The sequence below is a fragment of the Aegilops tauschii genome, chromosome 7, assembly GCF_002575655.3.
Source record: "Aegilops tauschii subsp. strangulata cultivar AL8/78 chromosome 7, Aet v6.0, whole genome shotgun sequence".
Classification (NCBI taxonomy): Eukaryota; Viridiplantae; Streptophyta; class Magnoliopsida; order Poales; family Poaceae; genus Aegilops; species Aegilops tauschii.
In genome coordinates this window covers 302826093-302844581 of record NC_053041.3, presented here as the reverse complement: position 1 = coordinate 302844581, position 18489 = coordinate 302826093, and the positions used below count along the sequence as shown (strand labels likewise).

Sequence of the window (18489 nt, the reverse complement as noted above, 5' to 3'; positions counted from 1 at the left end):
GTCTCAGTCATGTCTACATAGTTCTCGAACCCGTAGGGTCCGCACGCTTAACGTTCGATGACGATTTGTATTATGAGTTATGTGATTTGATGACCGAAGTTTGTTCGGAGTCCCGGATGAGATCACGGAAATGACGAGGAGTCTCGAAATGGTCGAGAGGTAAAGATTCATATATTGGAAGGTTTCATTCGGACATCGGAATGGTTCCGAGTGATTCGGGCATTTTTCCGGAGTACCGGGAGGTTACCTAATGCAGAGCATCCTACGATCATCCCCATGCACACTTCGACTACTCCCCAAGCCCCAAGAGGACATACTATGAGACCTCGACCATACGCCATTGGACACAAGGTGAACTCACTCCTCTTCGAACCGTCACTTTCCACATATGAGACATGGTTACTACCTCATGCATGGACCTTGCATATACTTAGGTACAACCGAGATGACCATGGATGATCCAAGGACCAAGGCCAAGCATGGAAGAGGAGAAGGAAGAAGAAGAACGGAGCAAGACAGGACTTGCCAGGATCATCCGGATCCCCAGCCGGACGATCCGGACCAAGCCCGGATGATCCGGACCCCGACCCAGACGATCTGGGTAATGTGCCCGAAGACACCCAAAGCCTGCTCGATGAAGCCGGATCTTCCGGACGACCGCCTGGATCATCCGGACCCCCAACACCCAGATCATTCGGGCCACCATCCGGATCATCCGGACCCCGCCTGCGTGCGTGACTTGGGCCGAAGCCCATGTACCCCTTCGCCCCTCACTTACCCCTTCGTGGCTTAGACTATATATACTCCTCCCCCTCCTCCATTTGAGGGTTAGCATTGGTTTAGCTCATATGTGAGATAGAGCTTTGCGCATCCATACGGATCTGCTCCTTGAGAGAGACTGCGGCCCCTCTACGGAGAAGATCCACCTTGGATTCAAGACCCCCTCTTGGGTGGCCCCATCAAGACCTCCTCACGGAGAAGAACCGGTTACCTTTATATCGTCCTTTGTTGATCGTGAATCTTGTATCTCCTCTCGTGTTGCAAGGATCTAGCACATGTGTGACCTAATCTCGTTAGTTTGAGTGTTTCTCCTGTGTCTCCCTTTGTGATTTTCCTCTTGTGTTCTTCGTGTTCTTCGCGGGATCCGCTCCTTTCATGAAAGATCGGCGAAATAGGGTTCCACCCTACATCATCTTGGTATCATGATTCATGAGCCACGTTTATCATGAATTTGGAGTCTCCTCCACCGTTTTCTAGCCTTCTTTTTCTTGATTTCGTCCTAAATTCGAAAATCCCGACCAAAAATAGCCCCAATTTTTTTTGTGATTTGTTGGTTTGATGATGTTTTGTTGATTTTGATTCGTGGATTTGCTTGGTTTTGAGTGGATCTAGAATCTCCCAAAGTTTCCCCACCTTCCATCCACAAAATCTCCTCAATTTTGCCCCGAAAATCATCCATTTCCGCCCAAAAATTCGCCCCCGAGAGGAAATCTCGAGCAGAGTTGACCTGCCCGGATCATCCGGACTTGCTCCCGGATCATCTGGACATCCCCCGGATCAGCTGGACGCCCCCGGACGTCCGGATAACCCATGCACCCGAACAACAGAACCGGAGCTGACGAACCCGGATCATCCGGAAGTACTCCCGGATCATCCGGACCAAGCCCGGATCATCCGGACCTCCTCCTAGATGTCCGGTTAGCCCTGAAACTAACTCGGACAAATTTTTGTTTTGGTCATAACTAATTTATCCGGAGTCCGTTTTGACGTTCTTTAGCTCGTTTTGAAGCTATTGACATCCCCCATCCCACAAAAATACCACCAACATCATTTGACTCCATCAAGTTTTTGGAACTTTGGCATCTTTGCCTAGGGCCACCACCATATCATCCGCATTACCACCACCGACTCTCGCAACCTAACCCATTTTGATCCCCATTGCATATGTGGTTGTTTGAGTTGTGACTTGAGTCTCCTAAGGTGTTTCGGCTACTTAGGGACGGTTGCTTCTTCAACTACCACCACCACTTCCGCATAGGCTTGCCTACCATACACTTCCGCCACCCCAACTTAACCCAATTTTGTTTGAGTTGTGAGTTGTGTCTCCGAAGGTGTTTCGGCTACTTAGGAACGGTGACCTTCAACTCCGACTCACATAACCCAATAACCCTCCACCCCCGCATTGCATACTCCAAAACCCATCATTGCATTCCCGCAATCCCATTGAGCTTCCACAAAACCACCACCTCTTTCTGCTACCACCATTTGACATTTGAGATTTTGAGTTCGCGGTTTTTCCGTTTCCTAAGGTGTTTCGGCTAATTAGGGACGATTCTACTTCGAGAACACCACCACTCATCATCGCCATGAGGTCGTCATCGTACAAGGACGGTAACCTCGACGACACCATTGTATATTCCCCTTGCCATTGCATTGATAACCCCTAGCCCATTTTGCGTCACTTGCCTATCGAGACTAGCCATTTGAGTATTGTCGGCAACGTTACTTGTGCACATTAGTGATCCGTACCTCCCATTGCATACATACCATATCATCTTGGTATCATCATATCATCCCTTGTGTCACAAGCTTGTTCCCGCATATACACAATTGCTATCTTGGTTTGTGCATCATGGCCATATCAAAGAAAAAAGAAAAAAAGAGAATAAGCTTTTAAGCAAAGAAAAAGAGAAAGAGCAAAGAAGCTTGTAAGCAAGTGCCATAGCATCATACCACATTGCACATAAGATTATCATATCCGATCATCTTGGATCATCTTGAGAGGAACATCGGCAACCATATATACATAGCATAATTGGGATAGAAGTCGTTGCATTTTTGTCTCCTATAGGTTGTGCACAAGTGTCGTATCCGCCTATTGAGCAATCGTGCTAGCGTCTCTCTAGAGTTGTGCAACAAGAGCATTTTCCATGGATTCCACATTTTGAGCTCATTCCTTGGTTGCACGACCCCATTTATCTATCCGTGTGTGTGTTTCCGTGTGCCATTCATTGCTATTGGTCTACTTGTTTCACTTGCGAATTTGTGAATCTCTTTCAACATTATTGACTCTTGCTAACATTTTTCATCAAATTTTTGTGCCACTATCCTCACCAAGCTCCACCATAAGCCTTACTTGTGTAGGTGTGAGAAATCGACGAGATCAGTACCAATTGTGCTATTTCCTTGTTACATTATTGAGTGATCATTGATCCATCTTCAACATCGGTCAAGGTACATTTGGTATAGTTCTTCTCTTTCTCCCACTCATATTTTCTCGAGTCTTGTGATGGATAGGCAAGGCATTTCATCTCCGCTCGTTGCTATGCTTCTCCTATAGATCTTGCGTGATCGTAGGTAATTTTTTTGAAATACTACGTTCCCCAACAACCTCCTCCGTTACGACCACCGCCGCGGCCGCCGCCATGACCAGATCCACCACGACCACCGCGAGTAGCGGCGTGGGTAGAGGAGTGGGAGGACGAGTTGCTGCCCTCGAACATGGCGAGCCTGCTTTCGAAGCTGATAAACTGGGAGTAGAGCTCGCTGACCTCGATGCGATCGGTTCTGGCACAGATCAAGGAGACAAACGACATGTAGTCGTAGTCAAGCCCCGCGAGGATGTAGGAGACCATGTCATCGTCGTCGAGAGGTTTCCCGGCTGAGGCCATCTCATCACCGAGCGCTTTCATGCACCCGATATATTCAGCAACGGTGGAGCTGCCCTTCTTGGTCATGGACAAGGCAAGCCTTGTGTTCACGACCTGTGCTTGAGTTTGGGAGACGAACATCTGCCTGATCACAGTCCATGCTGCTGCTGCCGAGGTACAGTGCGCGACCTGAACCATCACAGGAGGTGAGATGGAACTAAAGAGAAAGCTCAAAACCTGGGAGTCCTGGGCCTTGGCGATCTCATATGCTGGGTTCGGCACATCAGTAGGCTTGCCGTCCTTATCGGCAAGCTTGGGTGCTGGCTCCTGTCGATCTGGGTCAAGGTAGGAGATGAGCTGCGTGCCGCGAATGGCTGCCAGAGCCTGCGCACTCCATACAAGGAAGTTAGAACGGTGAAGTATGTCGGCGATCGGGATGAGCGTGGTTGTGGTGGCGGCGGCAGAGCTCGAGGAAGACATGCTTGCGAGGATGTGCTTTTTAGAGGAGGTAGGCTCTGAATACCATGCAAACGTGCGGTTAAGCGTATGCCTAGCAGGGACGCGTTGCTTGTTTATATAGCCATAGGCTAGGGTTACAAGATTCGGTAGTTAGGTCGTGGATTGATCCCCAAGTCATCTATACAGGGATAAGGATCGATCACAACAACCTAACTAACCGGGGTACAACACGCACGCATTCTTTATCTCTAATGTATATATGGTTTATACATACACCGTATATATGTATAGATATTCTAACAACCCCTTGATCTTCATGCCGCTTTTTCTGCCACATATCAAGCTTGCGTCTGGTACGGGATGCGATTAGATCGCGCGGGCCCATGGGTCAGCCACTCGGAAGTGGGACCATAAAGGGCGTCGCTGCCGATGCGAGGCACTATTCCCTCCATTCACCTCTTTTCTCTCTGCTTCTCCAACTCGCTTCTTCCTGCTCTCCACGCCTCCGCCCAACCCTCTCGAGCTCCGCCGCCATGGTGAAGGACAAGACCGCGGCCCTGGAGCGTGCGAAGAAGGCGATGACGACGACGAAGGGCAAGAAGATGGCGAGGGGGTCATCATCGCGGTTCGGTCTGCCAGCTAGTTGGATCCAGGGGGACTGGATCCGCTCCACTATCATGAAGGAAGACCTAGAGAATCTCGCCGCCGACGGCCTGATTGCTCATGGGTCCTGGAGGTTGCTAGAGGGGGAATCCGAGCCCCAGTCGCGCGAGGGCGAGCGCGTCCTCCTCACCACCCACGTCGACTGAGGTTTCTCCCTACCCCCGCATCCATTCTTTCGAGTTTTTTTGAACTTCTTCGGTGCTCAGATCCACCACTTTCCTCCGAACACAATCTTGTACCTTGCCACATTTGTTTAAATGTGCGAGAACTTCCTTGCATGTCAGCCACACTAGGGTCTGTTCAAACACATTTTCACTTGCCGATCTCAGTCGGTGAAGAAAGCCAACCCAGATGACGAAAATACGCACGTGATCCAAATGTGTGGGGGGTTAGGGGTCCAAACGAGAGGTAGGAGCACTTTCCCCCATGACCTTTCTCGAGTCAGTTAGAGGATGGCAGTCGACTTGGTTTTACTGCAAAGACATCCCGACTCCCGGTCAGTCGACCGGCCTCCCCCCTTTCACTCTTGATAGACTCCGCCAACCTTCTTCACTGAAAGTAACCGTGGTGGAGAAGGGTGAGGTGTCCATGTTAGTCGACGCGGTCGTTGCATTAGTCCAGGGAGGTGTGACTGGCATGGATCTACTGGAGGTGTTTCTCAGTCGACGCATTCAGCCTCTCCAAGATCGTGACCACCCAATGTGGATGTACTCGGGCGTCGATGACACCGCTCGGGTCCACCCGGAGGAGGTCGCCGAGGAGATGGTGGCTCAGTGGCTGCGAAGCATCACTGGTAACAAGGATAACCCTCATGGAGCCAGAAGGATCTTGCCATTCGACGCCAACAATGCTCCAGATGAGGTTAGGCTCAATTTACCGAGTGTTTTTTCAATATGCAATTGCTCTTGAATCCGACTGATACTTGTAAGTTGTGTCTTGTAGGTTTTCACCAAGATGTACTCACTACCGAACGGGGAGCAGTACCAAGAAGGAGTAGAGAGTGATGGTGAAAGAGCTGATTTTGAATATGCAGACGACAGCGAAGATTACAACGAGGACTCTGGCAGCAACAAGGAAGTCGACTCGCCGCCCCAATCTGAACGATGTTCCAAACAGTCGCAAGACCCTGCGGGAGGACGTGGCAAAGCAGTTCCGTCGAGTGCGAATATTTCGAAGCGCACTCGGACATCAACCCCAAACCCAGTAGAGAAGGCCATGAAGCAGACCAAAGTTGTTCCACCCAAGCCTCGGAAGGCCCTGCCCAGGATTAAGGTGGCCGTGCCCGTTGCTTCAATGTAAGTGCTTCTTTTCCTTATGTCTCGTTGCCACTGTGAACTTCTTACTCGCTTGACCGAGTGACATTTGGAACTTTCAATGCTGCTACTTCTGCAACATCTATGGATATCGATGAGGAGCGGGAAGACGCGGAGACTACAGACTCTGCCACCTCTCGGGCAGGTATGATTCCACAGTCATGCTTTTACTCTGTCAACTGTTTTGATGGACGACTGAAATTTTTCTGTCGAGTGTTTAGCAATGCGACAAACATTATCCAGCTTCAAGATGATGACGATGAGGATGTACCTCAAAGGAGTACAGGGAGAAGGGGCAGAGCTTTGAGCAAGAAGGCACCTGCCAGCAGAGCATCTCGTCCGGCATCTGAGCGTATAGTTCAACAACTTGATGATCCAGTATGGGCTACTGTCTCTTTTGTTGATCCTCTGTCGACTGACCAACCTTCGGCGTCGACTATTCAGACTTCTGGTCCGACTGCACAACCTCAAGCTCCAACCCCACCGGCCACCTCATCAGCTCCATTTGTTATGCATCACGTCCCGGAGGACCAAGTAGGAGCCGCCAAGGAAGCCATGATCCAGGCGGCTCTGATGATGGACCGACTGAAGGTGGTGTCTGACACCAGCAAGGCTGCGTACGACGCCAGCTCTGCCCTCCAAGCCAATGTACGAGTAAGTGAGATTGCAAGTTGATTTCCGATTGGCTTTTCCAGCTTGATCTTTGCTCTGTTAGGATACACTGCCTGAAAACTGCTGCTTTATTATTCGTAAGATGTCCGTTTTGGAACCTTTAATGTGCATCTATCATGGGTCTGTTCCTTGCATCTGTACACCCACTGGGTATTTTTTCATAGCTGAGTAGCTCTTCCACTCGAGTTTAGACAGGTCGTGTCGAGTGAGATCTTGGTCCAGTGGGGGCACGCTGAGTGCACCCACTGGGTGTAGTCCTCGAGACCGTTGCCGACTGCGGGCAGTCGACGGTGTTCTGAGAACATTTTTTTCCTCCACTCGGGCTGGGCGGACCATGCTGTCAGGACCCCGATTCCAAGTCACATCGATCTAGCCGGTAACACCTCATATCACTTTGCGGCCTCACACACGGTATTCCCACGGGTGTCGCCTTACCATGGCCCGGGACCGTTTGCGCCTTTTGGCTCACGTATATGATAGTGTCCCTAGCATCCATATGACAGAGAACCCGGGCCGACATGACTAGTCGTGTACCCAAAGTGCCACTAACTTACGGGGACAGGCATACATGAATCAACATTGAGCATGTCGGTCAGCAGCGTGTGAATCCGGGCTGTAGCACTGGGCTAACAGGACTCCGGGAACCCGGGCTGTAGCAGGCAAGGCAGGACTCCGGATGTCACCGCGTGACATTTCCCCGAAGGGACAGACATAGGAACGAAGTGAATCACATGCCGGCCAGTCAAATGTTCCGGAGCAGTAGTGCTGGGCTAGCAGGACTCCGGTGAACCGGGCTGTAGCGGACTACTATGGCTCATGGAAGCACAAGACTACATTTCCCCATAAGAGAGGCTACCAAGGATAAACAACTAGGTTGCCGGATCCCGCACATACCAAGCATTTCAATCATACACACAATATGCTCGATATGTGCAAATACAACATGGCATCACAACAAGACTCTACGACTCAGAGTATTTATTCATTAGGCTCCGAAGAGCGAGATATTACAAACATGGGTCTCATGACCCAACATTCAGAGCATACAAGTCAAAGCACATGCGGAAGCTTAACATGTCTGAGTACAGACATCTATAAATGAAAAAAACTGAGAAGCCTGACTATCTACCAGATCCTGCCGACGGCACAAGATCGTAGCTGAGGTATCAAGCTAAACGTCGAAGTCCACACGGAACTACAAGCGAGACTGACGTCTCTCTGCAAAACATAAAATAAGCAAACGTTAGTACAAATGTACCCAGCAAGACTTACATCAGAACTATCTACATATGCATCGGTATCAACAAAGGGGGTGGTGGAGTTTAACTGCAGCAAGCCAGCTTTGACTCGGTGGCTATCCTAACTACGACCGCAAGTAACTCTTTTGAGGTGGCGCACACGAGTCCACATATTCACCATATAAATACTCCACTATGGATCCCCTCCCGTCTCCCTACGAGAACGCCATCCATAGCACTCACGCTTATCTTGCGCATTTTAGAGTATCCACTTTCACTTGTCTATGAACTGTTATAGGCAACCCAGAAGTCCTTTACCGCGGACACGGCTATTCGAATAGATCACATTAACCCTGCAGGGGTGTACTTCGTCACACACACTCTCACCACTTACCGCCGTTTACACAGCATGTACTCGGCAACCTTCAAGCGGAAGCCCAACGTGGGTGTCGGCCACAGCCTACCTAAACACTCAAGTCTCTAGTCCAGGTTTATCGCCTATTCAGGTTCTATCTGCAGGGAGTCCGGCCGAGGTTTCCACATACGGCCCCGAACGATCTGTACAGGGTTCCGAGACACCAAACGGGCGCCCGGCATGCCCGGCCACGTGCCTACCGCATCACAGCCCACCCCTCGGGTCAGCGCTGCCCACGGCCTCCAGCATACTACAAACACCAGAAACTACTTGCAACTCCTGGACAGAGGACAAGGGTGATTAAGAAGCCGAGAGGGTCCATTGGTTTCGGGCCCAATGCGTGGTAGTAACTGTATCATGGATCACAAACACAGAACTCAGTTCCTGAGGACGGCTTCAATGAGACAACCCACCATGTACTCCTACATGGCCTCTCACCGCTACCTTTACCAAATCGTGTTCACACACTTAGCTCACACACAGTAGGACATGTTCATCACCATTCCAACTCATCCCCGATGAATCAGACCTGACACAACTCTAAGCAATAGCAGGCATGACAAACAAGCATGAATGAGTAGGCACATCAGGGCTCAAACAACTCCTACTCATGCTAGTGGGTTTCATCTATTTACTATGGCAATGACAGGTCATGCAGAGGATAAGGGGTTCAACTACCGCAGCAAGTAACAGATGAATCGTTGTTGTCCTAATGCAGTAAAAGAGAGCAGGAGCGAGAGAGTGGGTTTGTATCGGAATGGACAAGGGGGTTTTGCTTGCCTGGCACTTCTGAAGATCATATAGCTCTTCATCAGTATCATCGAACTCATCGTCGGAACCACGTCTATCGAGAGGGGACAACCACCGGCAAACAAGGAAGAACACAATCAATGCAATGCAACAATTATGATGCATGCTAAGACATGGCAATATGAATGTGTTTTGGCTAATGCAACTACAAACAGATGGGTTTGGGTCATTTTGAACCAAAGGTTCAATCCCAAACTCAAATTATGAATTTAAATAGTGCGTTACCATGTTTTGAATAAACAGCATGGCTAAGTTGTTTATACATGCATGAAACCAGTACAGATGGATAGATTGGATTTTTCTGATCATTTTTCATATATAAATCTTTTCAATCTGAGTTATAGATTATTTTCTATGATTTTTAGAAGTTTGCTACATTTTCTGGAATTTTCTGAATTATTTTAAATCCAGAAAACCAATACTGCGTCAGCATGACATCATGCTGACGTCAGCAGGTCAACGGGCCACGGTCTAGGTCAAACCTGACGCGTGGGTCCCGTATGTCAGTGTGACAAGGCAGGAACAGAGGCTGACCGGTGGGTCCAGGTCCACGCTGACGTGGCCAGGTCAACCTGACCTGTGGGACCCGCGAGGTTAGTTTAAACTAGACAAAAGTAAACCCGGGTTAATTAGGGCGTGGGCCCCAGGTGTCAGTGAGATAGGGGGTTAACCAGGTGTCATTAGCGCTAAGCGTCGGGATTAGGCCGACGGCTAATCGCCGGCGAGGCCAGAGGCGAAGCTGGTGCTCGGGATCGCGCTACGAGGCACGGTTCGAGCCATGGCTGGGCGCTTTGGAGAGCCCTTGCCGGTGCGCGTCGAATGGTGGTGGTGGCTGGGCCTGTGGTGACCGGAGTCGACGGCGGCGAGCTCTTTTGCGGCCGCCGGAGTTCGGGTGGGTGCGGGGTTAGCGCTGCGGCTTGCAAACAAACTGGCTATCGCGCTAGCGTTGCTCTACGGGACATCGCGAGTGCAACGGAAGCATGCGCGGGGCCATTTGGTCGTCGGAGCCACGGCGGCGACGAGCTCATGCGGCGGCGAGCTTCGGGCACGGTGGCTAGTCTAGCTAGAGCTCGAAATCGAGCACGGGAGTAGGGGGAAACGGTTTAGGGGCTCACAGTGATTCCGTAGGGTAGGTCAGTGGCCTCGGGGACGGCTTTGGACGAGGCGGATCGACGCCGGCGATCTCCGGCCAGAGGCGGCGGGGACGAGCTCGATGGCGACGCTTCCGAGCGTCGGGGCTTGCTTCCTTCATCGAGGAGACGTAGGAGACGATGGCGGTGCTGCTGGACATCCTAGCTAGGCGAGGGGGGGCTCGGTGCCACGACGAACAGCGACGGTGGCGACGGCTCCGTTCGGTGGTGCACGCGAGAGGGAAGCAGAGGAGGGGTTGGGGTCCAGGGGGGAGAGAGGAGAGGCGCAGGGGGCGAGGGGGAGTGTGTGGCACTCGGGGCTGGCTCCAGAAGCGGCGGAAGCAGGAGGTGGCACGGCGCGCGTGGGCGCGCACGGCGGCCACACGCCTCTCGTCCTACTGGCGAGAGGTGGGAGATGACTGGCAGCGGCGCTGGGCTGGGCCGGCCAGGTGGGCTGGCCAGCTGGGCTGCGACAGGTGAGGCCAGGTAGGTTTCCTTTCTCTCTCTTTTTTTATTTGTTTCTGTTTTCTATTATTCTGTAGTCTTTAGGGCTTTATTAAAAATACTTAGACACTTCCAAAAATCATGAAACTACTCATGATCACTGTTGGGAATATATCCTACAGTAAACATTTTAGTTTATGATTATTTGAGCATTTAAAATATTTAATAGCATTTAAATGCCCAAATGCAAATAGAGTATGATTTAATCCAGAGCCCAAATATGTCATGGAAAAATGTGCATCACCTCTGGTTACTGTTTCCAGCATTTTCCAAGAATGATGAACATTTTTGAAAGCCATTTGGATTTACTGGAAATATTTTGGTTGAACCTAGTGAATTCCTTTAATGCTAGGGTTTAGGCAATCCCCATTTCAAGTTTCTTTCAAAGTTTAAACATGATGCACACATGAAGTTAGCCTAGTGCAATGTCAGAAGCTAGGGATGTGACAACTCACCCCCACTAAACAAGAATCTCGTCCCGAGATTCAAGACGTGAGGTAAGAAGACAGAGGGGACACAAACTAACACAATCTTCATGATCCAATTTCTCTTCTCCAAGATGTTGATTCATTGCATCACCTTGATCTCGACGTCTTGCTTTGAGAACTACATCCAACATAACAACGAATAGAGAGAGAGAATTTTAGAAGAATCGATCTTTCTGAGATTCGAGCAACTTAGGAGCATCTTAATGATCACAAGATCAATTCACGGAATGAGTTATAGAAACATCTCTGGAGCTGAGAGGCAAAACATGCATCAGGGTGATGGGAAGAGACAGATGGTGAAAGTTCAAGTTGGTAGGCAACAATTCCACGCTTGGGTAAGATGGGACAAGAGTTCAAAGTAGCGAGGAAATAATTGCTACGATTCCATAACGGGGCACCTTAGGGAAGGTGGCTCGTAGAAATATTCCCTTAAGTGGCAAAAAGAATTTCTTTCGATACGAAGATCATTGAAACTCTTTGTACCAGCCTAAGGCAACCACAATCGATCGTTTGGCGGAGTCCAAAGGAATGGCATATCCGGATTAAAATGGATGATGCGGACTACCTTGTTGAAGACAACGCAAGGGATGATTTGCTTGCGCGTGCTCTCAAGAACTTGAGCATTTCCATATTCATCAAGGTTTTACCAATATCCGTGTCGAGGATCCTGGCAACACAACTTACTACCATGATGAATGGTGATGGATGATGCAGATGCAAAGGAAGATAACACCTTCTAGGATTTCACCTTAGCGAGGCCAAGGGGATGAAATCTGAACGATCGACCGAGAGACATTTAGTACTCCGCTTCTAATGTTCTCCTTGATGTGCTAGTGCAACCCATTTATTAAAATGGTTTGGTACGTAGAACATCAAGTAAAAGGTCGGACTTCGGGAGCACAAGAATCCATAAGGAATATCTACGGAAGTAGAATCTTACGAAATCCTTATGGAGAGGTGGCCAACTTCCTCAATCAAGATACTATAATAATAGGTCTTCCGGTTGGGTGTGTTGGCCACGACATCCACTCTACCGGTTACCGAGAGACCAATATTATAGCTCTTGGGAAACGTTCCAACCATCACATCTGCCCGAGATTCAGATCTGGTTGGTGGCAGGATATTCCAGACTCATCGAGTCTAGGAAGAAAAATGAAGGTTTGCAACACAAATCGACGAGATGACGTTGCGAGATTCTCAGGGGATGAACTACGATAGCAAGCTCCAAAACATGAGATGGTTCTGCTACAACATGTGAACACGCTGTCCCAGACAAGCATGACCACATAGTAGTCTTAGAATAAAACACTACCGAGTTCTGATTAGGAACCATCATTGCGGAGAGCGAAGTCATGCGCATGTACCTTTGGGTCCTTAAGGAATAGCACTTAAGAACTTCTTTTCCTTGAACAAATCAATCAGTGGCTTGGTGTGCTAGGGATTCATATAGAATGAAGGTTGCAAGTCTCCAGACCAAAGAATACTTCGCACGTGTGCATGACTGACTTGGGATGATTCCAGAGCAATCGAAACAAACTTTCTCAAGTTCACGGCGGCAACTTGCATCATATGCACGTGAACTAGAGGAAGTCACTTCTTCCATCAAAACATAAACTTCATGAGCTAACACGAGGAAGATGCTTTCAAAAGTTTCCAACGCTAACTTAGATGTTCAACCAAATCATGGAGGAGATAAGGATGTTGTCGATGGGCTCAACAACAAACCATCTAGGCTTCCATATGGATGGAATTCCACAATTAAGTGAACACGGTGATAGCATTGGTCAGACCAAAAGATGTAATGGTGTATGCTCGAGGAATCAACCACGAGTAAGACAACATTACGAACATCGTTGGTTCTGATTTGATTTGATGATAGCCCATACTCAAATCAAAGTTTGGTTAAGATGATAGGTCCATTAATTGATCACGAGGACCAATCGATGAAGAAATCACCATTCTACAACACACAACACAAGATATCCCTTTGGAAATGAACTAAGTTAGACAAGTTTTTATCTTCCAACTCTCCAAGTTGTTGTTTAGCTTGACCAACTAGCTCAGGGGTATCCAACACAGATTCTTGGAGAATGGGTGGTTTGGAGGAAAACCAACATGATCACGAACTCAACATAGCGGTCAGGTGACAACCTGGTAATACATCCGAGAAGACATTCGGAACATCACGAACCACCGATATGTTACTAAGCTCGAGAACGATCTTGCTTTTCAGAGCAAGACGATATGACCAAATAAGCAAGGACTGACACTATCCTAACTCATTGATCGAAAAGTGCACCGGGAATAAGGACTGGGTAGCACGATCAACCTTAGGATGTGATTCAGTAACCAACACGCTAAGGATGAAATTATTGTCCTTTAACTACCAAGCAACGGAGTTGCTAGGAGTATTGATTTCACGCATCACGATTCACTTGTCGGTGTTCTGGTTACAATAACACGGGACCAAGAAATGAGTGATGATGGCGAGGAGTATCACTGCGTCAAGAATTCATAAGAGGTGGTGCAATTCCTACGATATTCTCGACATAAAGGGGGTAATACTCGAAGGTAGAACAGAACAAAAGCTGGTTAGGCATTTGATCTGCGGAATACAACTACTTTGACCCAATCCCAGAGATGGACGAGGTACTGGAGTTTGTTTCTCCTAGTCATTCCGGATTAGAATGGCTTGACAGACCACAAGAATAATAGGCATCGATAACACAAATGCACAATTGCTCCTGACTATCAATTGATAGACGAGGGCCAGAAAATAACTAAAGAGGGACAACCCAAAGGAACATATGTTTTTTCTGAGTTGTGGATGCATGGATTAGTATGTCGAACAAATTCAACATATTTCTTCCGGATAACCCATGCCGAGGAGGAAGGACTAGCAGAGTCACAATATGAATGGAGTACTCCTCAAGAGCACTCTAGTTGTGATCTTTCGGTTCCGCGAGGAACTTCTTCCATAAGCAGTTCATGGTATTAGGAAGAATGATATACCACGGACCTCGAAGACTATCACAAGGGTTACTAATATCCTAAAGGAACGAGCAAACACTAGCTACACGAGTTAAGTAGAGTGAATCATGGGTTCAAGAACCCAGAAATAGAATGCCTACTAACTAAGTGGCATCACGGGATGCTTTCAAGAATAATGGCCAGAATCATCACACTGGGGATACAAAGCATTGCTAGATTACTGAGTGGTTCTCTAAAACGACTGGGGTCATAATAATAGCTCCAACATATATTACGAGGTAACGAAGTACCTTAACACACTGGTCAGTGTGATTAATCTGGCCCAAGGAACATCGGGAACGGAAAAAAAGGATTTGCAAATGCATCAGACTATTTAGAGACCCGGGATGACTCGGACAGCATAACGGCTGTAAATGCTCAAAAAGATTTAAGACATCCTGCAAAATGGTGGCGTAACCACTCGATCATCACAATATCAAGAATTTGAGGCCAGCTATGGATACACGGAAGTAGTAGGAACTGAAATGAAGCTTAAATCCAACAGTCCTATGAGTCTACGGATTAGTAACACGTGATCCTGATAGAAAGATAAGAAGCCTAGTTCTTAATCCCCGTAGAAGAGAAGAGGGTGACTCAGATCAGAAGGGCATAAGGTAAAGGAGTAAAAAGAGGCTTACGTTCCCTCCCACAATCAATTCCCTTATATAACTAAAGCATTTCTAGACTCAACTTCGACCAGTTTGGCTTCGTAAACCTACAGGCAGTCAGGCTCTGATACCAAACGCTGTTAGGACCCCGATTCCAAGTCACATCGATCTAGCCGGTAACACCTCATATCACTTTGCGGCCTCACGCACGGTATTCCCACGGGTGTCGCCTTACCATGGCCCGGGACCGTTTGCGCCTTTTGGCTCACGTATATGATGGTGTCGCTAGTATCCATATGACAGAGAACCCGGGCCGACATGACTAGTCGTGTACCCAAAGTGGCACTAACTTACGGGGACAGGCATACATGAATAAACATCGAGCATGTCGGTCAGCAGCGTGTGAATCCGGGCTGTAGCACTGGGCTAACAGGACTCCGGGAACCCGGGCTGTAGCAGGCTAGGCAGGACTCCGGATGTCACCGCGTGACATTTCCCCGAAGGGACAGACACAGGAACGAAGTGAATCACATGCCGGCCAGTCAAATGTTCCGGAGCAGTAGTGCTGGGCTAGCAGGACTCCGGTAAACCGGGCTGTAGCGGACTACTATGGCTCATGGAAGCACAAGACTACATTTCCCCATAAGAGAGGCTACCAAGGATAAACAACTAGGTTGTCGGATCCCGCACATACCAAGCATTTCAATCATACACACAATATGCTCGATATGTGCAAATACAACATGGCATCACAACAAGACTCTAAGACTCAGAGTATTTATTCATTAGGCTCCGAAGAGCGAGATATTACAAACATGGGTCTCATGACCCAACATTCAGAGCATACAAGTCAAAGCACATGCAGAAGCTTAACATGTCTGAGTACAGACATCTATAAATGAAAAAGGCTGAGAAGCCTGACTATCTACCAGATCCTGCCGTGGGCACAAGATCGTAGCTGAGGTATCAAGCTAAACGTCGAAGTCCACACGGAACTACTAGCGAGACTGACGTCTCTCTGCAAAACATAAAACAAGCAAACGTGAGTACAAATGTACCCAGCAAGACTTACATCAGAACTATCTACATATGCATCGGTATCAACAAAGGGGGTGGTGGAGTTTAACTGCAGCAAGCCAGCTTTGACTCGGTGGCTATCCTAACTACGACTGCAAGTAACTCTTTTGAGGTGGCGCACACGAGTCCACATATTCACCATATAAATACTCCACTATGGATCCCCTCCCGTCTCCCTACGAGAACGCCATCCATAGCACTCACGCTTATCTTGCGCATTTTAGAGTATCCACTTTCACTTGTCTATGAACTGTTATAGGCAACCCAGAAGTCCTTTACCGCGGACACGGCTATTCGAATAGATCATATTAACCCTGCAGGGGTGTACTTCGTCACACACACTCTCACCACTTACCGCCGTTTACACAGCATGTACTCGGCAACCTTCAGGCGGAAGCCCAACGTGGGTGTCGTCCACAGCCTACCTAAACACTCAAGTCTCTAGTCCAGGTTTATCGCCAATTCAGGTTCCATCCGCAGGGAGTCCGGCCGAGGTTTCCACATACGGCCCCGAACGATGTGTATAGGGTTCCGAGACACCAAACGGGCGCCCCGCATGCCCGGCCACGTGCCTACCGCATCACAGCCCACCCCTCGGGTCAGCGCTGCCCACGGCCTCCAGCATACTACAAACACCAGAAACTACTTGCAACTCCTGGACAGAGGACAAGGGTGATTAAGAAGCCGAGAGGGTCCATTGGTTTCGGGCCCAATGCGTGGTAGTAACTGTGTCATGGATCACAAACACAGAACTCAGTTCCTGAGGATGGCTTCAATGAGACAACCCACCATGTACTCCCACATGGCCTCTCACCGCTACCTTTACCAAATCGTGTTCACACACTGAGCTCACACACAGTAGGACATGTTCATCACCATTCCAACTCATCCCCGATGAATCAGACCTGACACAACTCTAAGCAATAGCAGGCATGACAAACAAGCATGAATGAGTAGGCACATCAGGGCTCAAACAACTCCTACTCATGCTAGTGGGTTTCATCTATTTACTGTGGCAATGACAGGTCATGCAGAGGATAAGGGGTTCAACTACCGCAGCAAGTAACAGATGAATCGTTGTTGTCCTAATGCAGTAAAAGAGAGCAGGAGCGAGAGAGTGGGTTTGTATCGGAATGGACAAGGGGGTTTTGCTTGCCTGGCACTTCCGAAGATCATATAGCTCTTCATCAGTGTCATCGAACTCATCGTCGGAACCACGTCTATCGAGAGGGGACAACCACCGGCAAACAAGGAAGAACACAATCAATGCAATGCAACAATTATGATGCATGCTAAGACATGGCAATATGAATGTGTTTTGGCTAATGCAACTACAAACAGATGGGTTTGGGTCATTTTGAACCAAAGGTTCAATCCCAAACTCAAATTATGAATTTAAATAGTGCCTTATCATGTTTTGAACTAAACAGCATGGTTAAGTTGTTTAGACATGCATGAAACCAGTACATATGGATAGATTGGATTTTTTTGATCATTTTTCATATATAAATCTTTTCAATCTGAGTTATAGATTATTTTCTATGATTTTTAGAAGTTTGCTACATTTTCTGGAATTTTCTGAATTATTTTAAATCCAGAAAACCAATACTGCGTCAGCATGACATCATGCTGACGTCAGCAGGTCAACGGGCCACGGTCCAGGTCAAACCTGACGCGTGGGTCCCGTATGTCAGTGTGACAAGGCAGGAACAGAGGCTGACCGGTGGGTCCAGGTCAACGCTGACGTGGCCTGGTCAACCTGACCTGTGGGACCCGCGAGGTTAGTTTAAACTAGACAAAAGTAAACCCGGGTTAATTAGGGCGTGGGCCCCAGGTGTCAGTGAGATAGGGGGGGTTAACCAGGTGTCATTAGCGCTAAGCGCCGGGATTAGGCCGGCGGCTAATCGCCGGCGAGGCCAGAGGCGAAGCTGGTGCTCGGGATCGCGCTACGAGGAACAGTTCGAGCCATGGCTGGGCGCTTTGGAGAGCCCTTGCCAATGCGCGTCGAATGGTGGTGGTGGCTGGGCCTGTGGTGACCGGAGTCGACAGCGGCGAGCTCTTTTGCGGCCGCCGGAGTTCGGGTGGGTGCGGGGTTAGCGCTGCGGCTTGCAAACAAACTGGCTATCGCGCTAGCGTTGCTCTACGGGACATCGCGAGTGCAACGGACGCACGCGCGGGGCCATTTGGTCGCCGGAGCCACGGCGGCGACGAGCTCATGCGGCGGCGAGCTTCGGGCACGGTGGCTAGTCTAGCTAGAGCTCGAAATCGAGCACGGGAGTAGGGGGAAACTGTTTAGGGGCTCACAGTGATTCCGTAGGGTAGGTCAGTGGCCTCGGGGACGGCTTTGGACGAGGCGGATCGACGCCGGCAATCTCCGGCCAGAGACGGCGGGGACGAGCTCGATGGCGACGCTTCCGGGCGTCGGGGCTTGC

General features: G+C 49.0%; 1 non-coding gene across 1 annotated transcript; it reads right to left on the bottom strand.

Annotated features, from left to right (window-relative positions):
- Positions 1–3514: 3514 nt before the first annotated feature.
- Positions 3515–3653, bottom strand: LOC120970110 (small nucleolar RNA Z247). Its single transcript, XR_005764856.1, has one exon. It is a non-coding gene; the product is annotated as a small nucleolar RNA Z247 (small nucleolar RNA).
- Positions 3654–18489: the final 14836 nt, after the last annotated feature.